This window comes from Pleurodeles waltl, chromosome 4_1 (genome assembly GCF_031143425.1).
Source record: "Pleurodeles waltl isolate 20211129_DDA chromosome 4_1, aPleWal1.hap1.20221129, whole genome shotgun sequence".
Lineage (NCBI taxonomy): Eukaryota > Metazoa > Chordata > Amphibia > Caudata > Salamandridae > Pleurodeles > Pleurodeles waltl.
This window is the reverse complement of record NC_090442.1, coordinates 769,305,775-769,321,789: the sequence shown is the minus strand read 5'-3', so window position 1 is coordinate 769,321,789 and position 16,015 is coordinate 769,305,775. Positions and strand designations below refer to the sequence as shown.

The 16,015-nt window shown below is 39.9% G+C and overlaps 1 protein-coding gene across 6 annotated transcripts in view; it reads right to left on the bottom strand.

Annotated features, from left to right (window-relative positions):
- The window catches only part of GCC1 (GRIP and coiled-coil domain containing 1), a 49,822-nt gene that overhangs the window by 17,047 nt on the left and 16,760 nt on the right, over window positions 1-16,015 (bottom strand). For 3 of the 6 annotated variants that reach the window (XM_069229414.1, XM_069229413.1, XM_069229412.1), the window contains exon 2: window positions 10,834-10,896. The exons of the other annotated variants lie outside the window; for them this stretch is intronic. The gene's annotated coding sequence lies outside the window, so the exon portion shown is untranslated. The remainder of the gene's footprint in view (window positions 1-10,833; window positions 10,897-16,015) is intronic. 6 annotated transcript variants of the gene reach the window in all.

Below are 16,015 nucleotides of genomic sequence, written 5' to 3'. Positions count from 1 at the left end.
AAAGGTGTTGAGTGCTCAGCCTGGAATGCCAATTGATTAGATGCACTGCTATCAACATGGGAGAGCATGATAACTTGGAGTAGAGAGCAAAATCGTTGAGTGGTAGGAGGATTTATTTTCTAGAGAAGACGTCTCTGCTCCAGAGGACCTAGGGTCAGTGCTGAAATTGAGCTGGTGAGGGCCACCAGCACTTACTTTTGGAGACCAACACTTATTTTTCCTTACAGGACATTACCAGAGAGCAAGAGAGAAAAACAGACAAAGAGGAAAGAAGGCGGAAGAGAAAGACGTTAAAACTGTCACAATGGGAGAAAAAAAGGAACCCACAAGAGTGAGTTAAAGGGCAGGGAGTGACTGGCAGTGGAATGAAGAGGTATGAGGTAGATGTAAGACTACCGGCGTTGGCATTCAGCGTGCAGCTTTCTAATAGCATCGGCTCTGGGTTTCTGAAGAGAGTTTCGGGCACCTGCACTATTTATTTTACAAATTAAGCACTGCCGAGGGTACGCTACTATATAAAACAACATTGCAATACTTTTATCCAAACAGCAGTCACCTCCGGCTTGACGTAAATCCAAGTGGGCCTAGGGACTGCCCTGACCCAGGAATGAGTAAGTGGGTCAGGACCAGATGATACAGGGGTGTGGAATTTATTAAAATATCTACTTGTCCAAGGGACAGGTTGCTTCTCAAATCTACTTGTCCTGTAAAAAGATCTACTTGTCCCTTTGGTGCCATGTAGTGTGGCGCCAAATTATGGCAGCAATCTCATTATGTAAGAGCTCTAATAATAGCCTCTCTGATTATGTCAGGGCTACTACCATAGTAGGGCTTGAATACTTGCAGTTTCAATCCCTACTGTAGCAATTTCCTTATTTTTCCACCTTTCTGCAGATCTGCATACTGGGGCTGGAGGAAGCAGTGAGCAATAGTTTCAGGGCTGGAATGCCTTTGAGTCTGCAAACCTACTAACCTGCATGTTTCAAAGATTTTCACCAGCTTCTCTCTAATATTTTCCCATAATAAGAAAGGTTGGACATTTACTCCTGACAATGGCAGAATTAGAACTTCTTCCAGGGTTGGGAAGAAAGTGGATGGAGGGAAAATGAACTTGCAAATGCTCAATAGATGTTCACATGAGCAAATCTACACATGCATATTTACCCATGCTAAAATACATTTCACAAATATTTTATAGGGGTACGACATATACCATGGGTGCACTTTTGTGACTTTCTTTAAGAATTTGGGGCCACATGTAGGTAGGTTCAGATTTGCGACCCGCAAATTGCGAGTCGCAAATCCGAATGTAGGATGGTGTCCCTGACACCATCTGTGATTCGCAAGGGCTTCGCAAATGCACACCTCAGGAATAATCATGAGGTGGGTCGCAATTTGCGACCCCCTTGCGAATGGCGGCCTCACAGGGATGGTGGCCTGCTGGAGACAGCAGACCACCATGTCTGTGACTGCTTTTCAATAAAGCAGTTTTTTTTTGTAACGTAGCCCGTTTTCCTTAAAGGAAAACGAGATGCATTACAAAAACGAAAAATGAAACGTTTTTGTTTCATTTTTTCAGAGCAGGCAGTGGCCCGCAGGACCACTGCCTGCTCTGAAAAAATGTTTACAGTGACATTCACAATGGGGAAGGGGTTCCAGGGGGACCCCTTCCCTTTTGTGAAAGTGTTAGCACCCATTTGAAATGGGTGCAAACTGCGATTAGTTTGCGCCCGCGTTCGCAAAACAATCCTACATTGCACTGCAAGTCGCAATTAGGAAGGGAACACCCCTTCCTAATTGCGAGTCGCAAACCCGTTTTGCGATTCGGTAACCAGGTTACCGAATCGCAAAACTGGGTTTGTGCATAGCAATGTGCTTTTTGCACGTCGCAAACAGCGAAAGTCACTGTTTGCGACATGCAAAAAGCTACCTACATGTGGGTCTTGGTCCCTAATTAGGTCTGGTGTTAACAAAGACATTTTGTTTTTATTAAACTTCTATTTCTCTATCTTTCGGCTGGCTTTACTGTGAGTGATCGCATTCTTCTCTTCCACAAGGAGCATATTGTCAGGAACTACAGTTGCAATCAGTGACGTAACGAAACTGGAGGGTGCCCCTTTGCAAAGAACATGGAGGAGCCCCCTCTCCAGACTCACTCAGGACAGGTGCTGTGCTGAATGGGCCCCTGGAAGGCGGCTGCGGGGCCTTTGTTATGCCACTGGTGGCAACGTGTGCTTTTAGAGTTCAAAAACGTTTTTTTTTTTTTTGCCAGTGTTTGTTACAATGTTGAGGGCCTGGTAGCTCCCACAACAATAAAGTGTTACAAAAGCCATGTCAAAACAAGACACGCATTGATGAAACTAAAAGACTTATAAAAATATGTCAGATCAGTTGGCTTTGTCAGTGTTTGTTTATTTTCATGCTTCCCATAATCGTGTTGAAAATGGTTACACTGATTTTCCATTAGAAATATTTTTGGGAAATACTAGCATGCATCAAAACATTTTACTAAATGACACTTCATTTGCATCTAATCAGAGAGCATTCTGGGAGCATTATACTTAGCCTCATAGCCTAAACTTTTCAAACATGTGTACACGTTTTTTTTTTTTGTACTGGAACCAACGTCAGTAGTGAAGTGTGACCTTAAAACATTTATTTACAGCACTCACCCTAATAATGAAGGTTTTCAAATAATGAACCATAAATACAAGTTCGAACAGCATTATCTTTTGGAAACACATTACCTCAACTGCAGAGAGTTCTACTCTCTGTAAACAGGCAGCCAAAGGGTTTGTGCTGCAGACGGTTGGGCCTACTTGTCCCAAGGACAAAGTAAACATAAAAACTTGTTGCCCTTGACCCCAAACAAGATGTCCCAGGCGATAGGAATTCCACATCCCTGTGATATGTGAGACAGATGCCAAAAACTGCAATTGAACAGCTGTATGCTCAAATGGAGAAGAAAACACATCCAAAATGTGATGATGATTGTATTCTTTTGCATGTATACGGATAATTTTACAAATGATAACCAGCCACAAACCACTCCCCATCGTATTTAAATGCTTTCCTCTTTGCCCAGTAGCCAAAATAAAGGAATAGGTACTGCATCTGCAAAATGCAATTTTGAAGTTAACATGGGATTTTGAGGAGGAGTATCTGAAAATGTTGTAAAAGTTTCAGGATTTAGCATAATGTATGGGCAAAAAAAACTGACTGGAGGAGCAAGAACTAACAGGAACGAGACTTGCCAGGAGAAACTTACCGGGATAGACTGAAAGTGGGAGAGATATGGACTAAAAAATCGTTGCCTTGTGCTAAAAACAAAATCCAATAAAATGTGCTTACCAAAAAAAAAAAAAAAAAAAAAAGTGGAGTTTCCCCTAGGGGTCACTGATTTAATTTCTCTACATGCCTTCAGCCAGCCACAGCATAAAAATATTGTGAAGTGGTTAAAACAGAAGTCAATGAGAACTGTTAGAAAAAGCTGTGCACTGCCCAAGGTACTACACATGCATAAAATTAATTCTGACCTTTTTGCAGGCCACCATCTGCATTTCTCACAACAAATGGAGCAATAGGCTGGAGGAACATTTGGACAAGGGTGTGCAGCTCTTCCTGCCTATTGCCCAGGGGACGTTGAGTTCAACTACAGGGTTATTTTTACTGTTTTGCCTGCTGTATTTTCTTTCTGCTGTACCTTCATGCAGCATAAACTACTTTGTACTATGTCACAGCTACAATCAGGTTATAAAGTGAAAGAGCAGCCTTCTGCTGCCAAGGCAAGACATCAATCTAAAGGAACAAGCTGTTCAGAATTAAACACCTGCAATTAATGCAAAAGGGCTCAATGGTAGAGCGAGAGCTATAAGAAAATAAAAAGTGAACTTCAAGATCAACGTGAATTATTGACACCTTGAATCCAAAGTAACGTGTGTAACACGTTTGGAAGATACAACCATTTGTGTAGACCACAAATGATGCCAAAATACTCTGATTACATGCAGATAAATGCAATTTCATGTCTCCCAGCTCAGGCTTGAAAATCTTACTTTATTGCCTGTATAGATGGATAATCGGTATGCCAGTGTTATTTTTGTTTTCAGTGTAAAGAAGAACTGAGGCCTATTTATCGCTCATATTTAATTTAAAAATTGTTCTCAAAGTGAATTGTTACATTCGAACATGCACAGTTCAAATGTTTCTCCTGAAATGCCTATGCCAAACACTGCATTCATCATAGAACTAAGTACCCAGGTAGCCTACCCCATCCTATGAAAATCTTAAATACCAATTTATAAAGAACGTACTTTGAATTACTATTCTTAAAATAATGTCTAAAAATACTTGCAAAAAAAAACCTCACAAAGGTTACGGGTGAGTTTTTTTCAACCGATTGCGCATTTTAAAGCTCGCCTTAAACAACATTTCTTTAAAGCACCATTGGATAAAATGTGTACATGATGCACGCAAATGTTTTCAAAGTTCAATAGGATAATATTTTAACTCTGTAAGGACTTTGCAGAGTTCAAATGCTTGTAAAATGCAAACATCAGTACTTTGTAAATGCTCGTAATTAGGACAAGCGAATTGAGGCTCATGCGATGAATAGGCTTACTACCAACGAATATACAGAGGTCAGACTGACCTGTCTATTGCATCGCAAGAATATTCCCGGTGTATTTATAGCAACCTTTAATAAAGTCAGTTGAAGGTGTTAAGAGTAATGAGTAGCCCTGAAAAGTGACAATAAATGCATTTGAGGCCAAAGCCTTAGTCTTCATTGCAAACTTAATAAAGCAGACAATAGGCCAAAAGTCTCCCAAGTGATAAAAGTAAGTAACCCCTAACCTGCTCTCAAAAGCACTACAAAATAAAACTGTGAACAATGTGTACAATTCTTTAACAGCAAAACTTAAAAGGGGACACTGTCCAGATAAACCGGGGAAATGCACCTACCAAGGCACTGTAAGAAAAATGGATTAACAAATGAGAAATGTCTAGCCTCATATCTACAAACTCTCTTAATTAAAGATTGAGCAAGTCTCTGCACTACTCACATGAAGAACCTATCTCGCACGCACAAAGAAAATCCCTAGAGCTGCAAATGTATTCGCGTTGGCTTTAGCTCATTAACTAGCCCCTCAAGGTGGGAGCTTTACCATTCATTATTTAACAATCTCAAAAAAGTAAAAATGTCAAGTTCAGACACAGTTAGACACAGAAGAGCTAAATACCTTCAGAGGGTTGACAGTTCTAGACTTTCTGGGCATCTGAATTTAGGGAGGGCTGCAGCACAGAAAATGCAACTGTAGAAGTGAATGTCCATAATCGTACGATCATGAACAAAGAAGCGTCTTTTATCCCTGACATTCTCAACTTTACAAATGCCCTTTGATACGGTTGAACAAAACCATAAAGACTCTTCCAAAGTGGATAGGGACGAAAATTAGTGGTGGTGTGAATTGGGTTATCTCTTATGTGAGGTATGTTCAGTCCATTAAAAATGGGAAACAACCTATCAATCTCACCATCCCCCTCATGGAGTTCCACAAGTCTCCATATGGACATAAGTGTTTTTCTACCTGTGTATGGAATTACTAAATAACAAATTGAGAGAGCAGGTTTGAATGCTGCTGTTCCTAAAAATAAGTATGCTACCAATTGGGTTCGCCCAAATAATCCCACAGTTCCTGGGCAGTATACATGCAATATTAAAAGAGGTGAAAAAGTGGGAACCAATTAGACAACAACAATGCACACAGTAAACACTTGAATTGATCACCTGTGTATTGGGATAATAATCACCAAGTCATCCATCTAAGTCTTTATGCACACGTTCAAGAGCTGTTTCCTTAATACTCTTGGCTGTACTAGTTTTGTGACTTCTAAATAGAAAAACATGTGGAGCACTCCAAAGCTATGTGTAATTGATTTTTACATCTACCATAATATAAACTTTATATAATCATATAGAGGCAATCTTGAAAAAGGAACAAATGCAGTTATATGTATGTGAGAAAACAGATATATACAATCTTTTGAAGAACATAGACAGACACATTAGAAGATGCAGTCCATTGAAACCAAGTATTTACTTTCAATCCAAGAAACAGATATTTATAACACCCTCGACAACATTTGACATATGAACTTAACAATACACATTAAACATACATAAATAAAAAACAAACACTACAATAATATCCATAGTGAATCCATCCAGAAATGGTCCTGCTTGTGAAAATAAAGTTCAGTCCAATCATAGGATTCAATCAGGAATAATTCCGTTCGTAATAGTAAGGTTCACTCTGATCTGTTAGATCGGGTTAATGTTAAAAGATGAGTGAATTCTTACATTGCTGGATATCTTTGAATCACCTTAATTCTTGTTACAACTTGTGTTACTGTTTATTCAGCCTTGATAAAGTCCGAAATAGGATGAAACACGTGTCGGCTGAAGTTTCTGGCTGCATTTTCGAATCAGAGTGAACCTTACTATTAAGAACGGAATTATTCCTGATTGAATCCTATGATTGGACTGAACTTTATTATCACAAGCAGGACCATTTCTGGATATAATATTTTAACATTATAGAAGTATGCAGCCAATTTAAGCTTTTTGTTGACATGTTTATATTAATTTTCTAGTTTTGTGACTCACCTTGCATACAGCATAACAATATTGTACATCTTAGCAAACTGAAACGTATTCATGTCACACTTGTGCTGTACATTTTAACACGTGTGTGTCACAATATATACACAATCCAAACAAACATACAACAAAGCTCACCCAACAACAACATTTTTCTTCTCTCTTCCAATAGTTTGTATTGTTTTCTATGTGGCTTTTAAGCCAGGGGTGTGGAATTTAATCAAATATCCACTTGTCCACGGGACAGGTTATTTCTTACATCTACTTGTCCCTTTGGTGCCATGTAGTGCGGCAACAAATTATGGCAGCAATTGCTTTATGTAAGAGCTCTGAAAATAGCCTCTTTGATTATGTCAGGGCTACTACTATAGTAGGGCTTGAATACTTGCAATTTCAATACCTACTATAGCAATTTACTTATTTTGCCACCTTTCCACAGATCTACAAACTGGGGCTTTAGGAAACAGCAAGCAATAGTTCCAGGGCTGGAATGCCTTTGAGTCTGCAAACCTACTAACTTGCATGTTTTACGGATTTTCACCAGCATTCCTCTAATCTTTTCCCATAATGAGAAAGTTTGGAAATTTACTCCTGGGCAGAAGTAGAAGTTCTTCCAGGGTTGGGAAAAAAGAGGTTGGAGGGAAAGTGAACTTGTAAACACTCAATAGATTTTCACATGAGCAAATCTACACATGCATATTTACCTGTGCTAAAATACATTTCACAAATATTTTCTGGAGTGCGATTATCTGGTCTACTTCTGTAAGTTCTTGTGAATTCACTTGTGAATTAATGAAAGCCACTAATTCAAAGATGTATACTAAGGTTGCAGTTTAGCGACTTTTTTTAAGAGTTGGTGCCCTAATTAGGTCTGGCGTTAACAAAGACATTTTGGGCCAGATTCAAGAAAAGCGGCGCTTCACATTGTGAATCGCCACTTTTCTTTCCCACTCCTCCTCCCCAATGCCACCATATGTGCGCCGTATTTAAGATACGGCGCACCATGGCGGTGTTAGGTAAAATAGCGTCAAACTTTTTTACACTATTGTGGTGCTTTGCTCCACTAGGGTCAAAAATTCTGATGCTAGTGGAGCAAAGGCCCCTCCCTCTAGACTCATTCAGGGCAGGTGTTGTGCTGAGGGGGCCCCCTGGAGGGTGGTTATGTGGGCCTTTGTTACGCCACTGTTGGCAATGTGTGCTTTTTGAGACCAAAAACGTTTTGTTTTCTTTTTGCCAGTGTTTGTTCCAATTGTAAGGGCCTGGCAGCTCCCACAACAATAAATAAAAGCCATGTCAAAAAAAGACACGCATTGACAAAACCAAAAGACTCACAAAAATGTTGGCTCGGTTGGCTTTGCCAGAGCTTGTTTATTTTTATGCTTCTTATAATCTTGTTGAAAATGGTTACACTGACTTCCCATTAGAAATATTTTTGGGAAATACTAGCATGCATCAACACATTGTACTAAATGAGGCTTCAAAGAAATAGTACCTAAAATTATTAGCAAAACATATCTTTTCCTACTTGTATTTTTTTCTGAACATTGAATTTTGAAAACAAAGAATCATCACTCCTGCTTACAAGCTGCTGCAAACATTTGCATCTAATCAGAGAGCATTCTGGGAGCACTATACTTAGCCTCATATTGTTAACGTTTTCAAACAAGTGTACACTTTTTTTTTTTTTTTAACTGAACTACTGTCAGCGGTTCAGTGTGACCTTAAAACGTTTATTTACAGCGCTCACCCTAATAATGAAGGCTCTTCATTAATGAAACATCAGTACAAGTTCGAACAGCATTAACTTTTGGACATACATATTACCTCAACTGCAGACAATTCCCTTCTCTGCAAACTGGCAGCCTAAGTGTTTGTGCTGCGGGGGCTTGGCCTACTTGTCCCAAGGACAAAATAAACATGAAAACTCGTTGCCCTTGACCCAAAACAAGATGTCCTGGGCGTCGGGCGATAGGAATTCCACATCCCTGTAAGCAGTTTTTTGGATAACGTCCACAGTCAGAGGTAGACCTTGTGAGGAGGGCACAGACTGAAGACCTCTACATCTTCTGCTCCTTTGGTGTGTATACCTCAAATTATTCAGATTGTAGCCTTTTTAATTTATTGGAGACTCCTCCAAAAAACAGTGTCAACGCATTTCGGCCTTCATAACTTAGGACTCATCAGGACAGTGGAAGGAGGACCTTACTTGCCCACTTTGCAGAAAACTACTGTTGTCAAAAGATTATCTTCAATGGCATCACACCTTTCCGGACAAATTAAAGTTGCTGCAATATCTCTCTTCTACATGTTGGCTGAAAGTTTAAATAGCCAGAGGGACTGGCTGTATTCTTGGGCCCTGGTTTTGCACTCATGCTGGCAGTAAAGGTCCTAGGAAGAACAAAATTAAAGTAGAAAGCCGCAGACTCAAACGGCCCACGGTTGCAGTACAAAAGATACCTAAAAATAAGGTCTCAACAATATGAGGCAGCACTTAAGGAAAAAGACTTGAGGGGACTCTGGCATGGCTCTCCAACCACCTCAGCATTCCTACTCTCCACACTAAACACCAGCCAGTACCTTGCAATTGTACCGTACTGAACTGTAGTGCAGTATTTATAGAATACTACCATTATGTGGTGAGCCTGAAGCACTTGCCTACATGGGTAGCACGCTACATCATGGGTTTGTGGTTGGAAGTGTGCTGTCTGTGTTTTGATACTATGTGAGAAAACTTTCCATGCCGTGCATGATGACCACTGAGGAGTGCTTATCGTGTTATGGGATACAGTGCTTATCACTGTGACATATGAAGAAGTTTGCGAAAAGGGGTGCAGTTATGGTTTTCAGTAATCCTGCAGCTTTCAGAAGCTCTGCAGCCCCTTTGTGTATTTTTTCAAATCATAGTCCATTTAGCTGGTTACTTCATGGGCTGTCCATTCTGAGATATTCTGTATAAAGTTTATGGTCCTCAGTAGGCATAGGATGGAGGAAGAAATGGAGATATCTGCTGGGATGGACTTTGCTAATACCAACCCATTTCTATTTGTCATTGTGAGATATCAAGAAGAGGTTCTATTATGTAGCATGTTGGGACCTGCATCTGCCACAACCTGCTGAGCAGCATGTGGCAGCTATTACACACCTGTTCAGTTGGAAATGGGTGGTTTAATGCTGTGGACCAGTGCATTACTGGGCAATGAACATGACGACTAGAGCGTTTGTCTTTTCTGAGAGTAAAAGTGTGAAGCATTGTAAGGAAATTATTATGTAGCCTGTATGAACTACAATCGACTAGTGACGGTTATGGTATAAGCATTAGTTTTGGCCAGGCGGGTATTGAATCATAATGTAACTGGATTAAAGCAGCACTTGCTACCGCTGACGAGGCATTAAAGTGCTTTACCCCAAACTGGTTCCACAACCTATTAGTTAAACTGCTGTCAGGGCAATAGGTTATGCATCTCACGCACATCCTACATCCACCCACCACTCTCGTTTCACTTTTATGCAGGGCTCACCTCACAGTGGTTCGGTCTGCTGCATATGTTATAAATACATTTTACTGTAATGTTACATACATATGAATCTATTTATTTGACTATATATAATTTATCTTTCTGTTCCAGTCACTGAATCTGTGTTTCCCTCATGACAAGTGACACTGCTCAGAACAGAAATTTTGAGACTTTGTTCATCCTCGAGAAGGCTATAGAATCATGCCCCAAGCTCATTATGTGTGGGTGAAAAAAGATAGACATTTGGAGGAACCTTGACACTGCACCTTCATGACACCCCCAGTAAACACACCATACATTAAGGGATATACAGTAGGCTTGATATACGAATGGTAAGACCACATACATGTAAACATGCACCATTCAGCAACAGTGTTTTATGTCACAGAACACAGGCATTACAAAGAAACTCAAATTCGGAGATTTTGCAGCATGCTCTACATATGACAGCATATTGGCTATACAATTTAATATGCTATTAATAACATTTATCGATTTCATACATTGCCATCGCCACCCAACAGGTTTGGGATCATTTTATCAGCCTTGCGAGGATGACAGGCTGCTTTTCTACAATTTGTGCCCAGCACATTGTTCAATAAACAATATGACAAGTGCATTAATCTGAATAGCTATCCAACAGGCATGCATGCTTACCGATAAAATGCAGAAAGCCCTGAGCAGGAGAGATGCAGTGGAGAAGTCCTTCACCATGTTCACCTGAAAGAGGAGGATGAGCGCGTGCAGGTGAGAAAGGACAGCGCACACAAGCGAACTTTGATAGGGACAGGGGTGCACACACACACTTCTGCCTCTTGCTATTGACTGCACCAGGGTAACTTCTTATCTCCACTGCCAGAGGTGGAAAGCTCGGGGAGTCATGCTGAGGCTGACAACCAGTATTAGGTGCCCACCTCCCATTACCAGCCATGGTCCAACTCTGCTGGGTGTCACGCGAACCAAGGCGCTTGTTGCCCTTGAGGATGGTAACAGTTATGATAACTGCAAACCCACTAAGTAGGTGCAGTACCATTTGCTAGCCATTAATTGAAAGACTAACCAGAATATCCTTTTTTACCTTCTGCGGGGAATACACTGTAAGCAAAATGTTGGAGGGCCAAACATCCTTGACTCATTCCAGACATCAACAACATGCTCTTCCAACCAAGCCTGCAGACCCTGGTCAAACAGAAATCGAGCAGGGCTTGAAAGCTCTAACCTGCAAAGAAATCTTACAAAGTGCAATGAAACCTCCTAGTGGTAGAAGAGGTATACATACATCCCTGCCTTCAGGGGAACAATCAAAATGTTCAGTTGCAGATACAAACCGGAAAACCAAAACAACCCAATATATATGTCAGCGATCACTGTTGATCGTAAAGTAACACACCCAATCTACCCAATCATTTGAGATTATATGAAAGAACTGCAGATAAGCAATTACCGGGAGACAAGGTTTCTGCCACTAACTTGCTTCTTATCAGCAAGATTTAAAACTACTTAGGACGCATGGCTTACGCTTCAGGCTATTTAGTACACAAACTTACAGGCTTACAATGCTGCCAGTTAAAGTGAACGGCGAAAGCGCTCTCCAACCAGAAAACAAATCTATTGTGCAAGTGGAAATACCACGTGCGTTAAATGAAAAAAAAAAAAAAATGCTCCAGACACAACTGAAAAACTGGTAAATTAAAATGATTTCCATAAAGTCATAATATCCATTTATCTGAGATATTTCATAATTAGCTATTAAGCACAACCCTACAGTATTACACTTACCACAAATTGAGTACAGGTATTTAAGGCGCCCTGTGTACAAAAGCAGGGGAAATTTTGTTGCTTTTTTTTACAATATTGGGGGAAACTGAACATCGAAAGTCCAGTTGCAGGTTATAATCAAGTCTTGCTGTCAGCATAGTTGGATATTGAGTGTTCACTAAATTCCTTCAACTCTGCCCTTTCGGTCATGCTTAAAAAATGTTAGTCTCCTCAGAGAAGACAGTAAGTGGGGTCACTTGTCCATAAAAGATTATGGACGGGAAAAAAGAAGGGCAATAGTAAATTTTAGGTTTATGCTAATCATAAAAAACAAGCTGCTAAGGGGTCAAACAGAGGCTGAGCAATGATGGTATGATTTTAGGATTGGCCAATGTGTTCAGATCCAAACTCTCCAGTGAATATGTGCTCATGTTTCCAAGAAGATGCCTTTCGACCTTTTCTAATGAGTGGTTAACTTGCAGTAAAGCTGTGGCATTTTTCGCTGGTCAGACTTAGCCATGATCTAGAAAGAAGGGATAGTTTGACTTTCTTGAATTTGAACATTAGATCCTTTCATGGTGGATAGTCTAGAAAACCGCTTTTGAACCACAAACGTTGTCAGCCTGGCCTAAGTCGGTACTCTCCATTCATCACTTGTGCAGCTGCATGCCGCAAATGCTCTATGTAAATGTGCACAGGCAGATGAACTCTGAAGATGAACAATGACGAAAGTTGCAAAAAAAAAAAAAAAAAAAAAAAAAAAAAAGAAATCAGCACTGCATTGTTTTGTCCATCATTTTCACAAAGTAGGATCCATTATTGTGGTCAACAGGAAAATATAAGTAACATGGCATGGCATGATCTGGTAACAAACTTTTTCCTACCCAGATATGAATTCATTTGATTATACACTCAAAGCAACTCAGGAGCAAACCTAGGATTATAAAACAAAGTTAAATATTTAAATTTGGTACTTTATGAAAAACTCGCTTCAGTGGGACATAAATTACATAGCAGGAAATGTGCACTGGCAACTACCTATCATATGCAACATAAAGTAATTGGTCTCTCTTCATGACTGGCAGATACTACCCTAACCCCAGCTTATGTTTAGACTGAACTAAGCAACTTCACTACTCATATGCCTCCCTAATTTCTAGTATTGAATCCATAAAATCAAGTCTAAATTCTAAAGCACGACTTATTTCAAACATGAAAAGACTGATCACATCTCTCGGCTACTAAAATCACTACAACATCAGCTGCCTATAGATTTTACTACGAAATGGATGCAACATCTACGAAGCCTTAAATGGCAAATATCTAACCTACCTGACAGACATTAAAATGAATCCTGGTTATTATAAACATATTTTATCTAAAACATTTTAATCCAAATTACAAATTGTAGATCTTAGGTCACAGCGGTCATCTAGTTTCTGTCTGTCCTAAATGTGATGTGAAGCTATTATAAGATAGTCACAGCTACCTGAACGATCAGAGACAATACTGTTGAGGAAGGGGCCAACCATCTGGCATTGTATCCGTTGAGGATGTGCCTGTGTGTTGGGCAGAATGTGTGTAAATACAGATATTCAATGAACAATAATGTGCTCGTCACTCTAGACATCTCACAATTCAGTAAGCAAAAAAAAACGTCTTCCAATCCTTTCCTGGTTCTGCATCAAGTATCTGAAACAGCATTCTCCATCACCCTTAAGACCACCCTCATAGACCGCCTTCAAGACAGTGATGAAAGAATCCCAATTAACCAGTTTACTCGGCTGTCAAAAACAAGTTAATAACGGTTCAACCAGAACAGCAGTCAGCAAAAGTTAAACAAAATAACATCTCCGTTCACATAATCTCAACACTAACAGGAACTCTCAAGAAGCTTGGATAGTCATATTATATTGTTCCATATCTAAATCATTACATTGATACTGTTCATACTTACACACAGAGAGGTCTGTTATAGTTTGCTATTGCGTAAATCACTCTGATGTCGACGGTGAAACAGCCCATGCTGTATAAGCCACAAATTAAAAATAAGTGATATCAGAATTCTCACACAATCAGAACATTGCCATAATATGTGAAATCGCGGGCTGACACCAAATGGGATAAGTGGACAGCTTCATAGGGCATGTAGATTTCTGCAGCATTGTGTCCCATTGTTAAGCAGATTTCTTATAAACGTCCGCACACCTGCACCAGCATCACACCATGGGAGGGCTAGAACAAGTCAGATGATAAGAAATAAACAGAGTAGACTGTCGGTTTTCTCAGAATATCAACTGTTGAAGGGCACATGAATCATAATATCTGACTTGCTCGCTCACACAATATACTGCTAACCCATAAAGGTCATTGTCAAGGTGAAGACATTGCAGATCAAGCACATGGTGGGAAAGAAAATAGTAAATAGCAAGTTGGAAAAGAAGGCCTATCGGACGGAACCTAAAATAGGTAGATCTAATGCCGATAAGTCCTGGCACACAATTGGCAAATTTGGGTTAACATTTACGACTTCTACCCCCTCCATACTGACACTGCCCAAAAACAGAAGATGGCTACTGTGGCCAGAAAAAAGCCACAGCACGACTAACGCCATACAATCCTTTAGAATGCTCCACTGAGTGAGGTATAAGCTTGAGAATGAGGTAGCATATCACCCCAGACACCTTAAATTGTGGTAAATGAAATGCCTGTGGCTGAACGTTCAATCATCTGCCTCCACACGACTGAGAGATCTTAGTAGATCAGTGTGGTAATCTGTGTAGTATCACTATCAGTGAAGTCATCAGAAGCCGAGTCCCCCTGGGTCCAAAGAATCCTGGAGGATCACAGTGAGGGAAAGGATCCCGATAATATTTGAGGCCACATCTCAGTGTGCACACTAGGACAAAAACAATTGTTACTGTTGGAATGTGAATGACCCCTGCATAGCTTTGTGAGTGTGAATCACTACCTGAGGTTACCCAACTGCGAGTTTCCAAAGTAATCCTCATTTGTTTTGTGACCAGAGCATACAACAATCATCTGAGCATGCTAAGACTTGGCACGATCAATGTTCCTTCTAAAATCTATAAGTGTTCAATGTATTACTTCATACTGAATTTCTCATGAGTGCTTTTCTCTTTGTTTTTACATATCTGACTTCGGTAAAGCTTTCTTGGACTGTTGACTAATGTCTGTCACAAATAATTCCTGATGAATATTTAGAAACGTTCATGAACAAGTGACTTAAAGAAGAGTATGCTAAAGGCTTATCACTACTTAAGTGCGATAGCTTTAACTAGGTTTCAATGAATACAATCGATTGCATAAAACCCCACCAAATGGTACAAAAATTAGCTCCTCTGTCAGAGTGCCTGCAAATCCCTCCAAATGTGTTTAAGTGTAGTGTCCTGATAGAGCATCACCTATTGGTGCTTGCTCTGGGTGCGATATTTGGGGATATTTGAAAGCTTTTAATTTCATCACTAGGGCCTTGAATCTAAATGCCTTCTTTGGCATGTTTTTGTTACAGTTATATACAGATAATCCTTGTCTCCAGACTCAGTAGTACATTAGGGAAGACAAAGATTCTCTCTAAATGTCACATGAAAAGATTTACTTTTTTAAAGTTGTTTATGTATGTACGTTTGGCAGATCTATAAGTGAAAAGATGACTAAAATAATACAATACAAAGTGAATTGTTTTGGCCTTTATTATTGGTGTTCATTACCAGCTATCTCAACAATACCCATGTTATCAGCCTTAATAAAATGAAAAATTCAAACCTATCACTTTACAAGTTATATGCAGTTGTTTGCAGCAGGCACATAATCCACCAACCAATTTTACCAGGACTGGTAAATGTGACCTGCAAGTTACACAAGGATTTCTGTAATGTAAAAGGACAGTAACATACAACAACTGAGCTATTTTACTACCATATAAACCAATAAGTTACATGGATATAAGGGTAGATAGACAGATACATGAGATAGACAGACAGACATCCCAGCTTTTATCTGTGCAGTGTTAAGAGAGAGGCTGGACAGCTGCCCGAGCGTGGGCCTTACAGGAAGCACA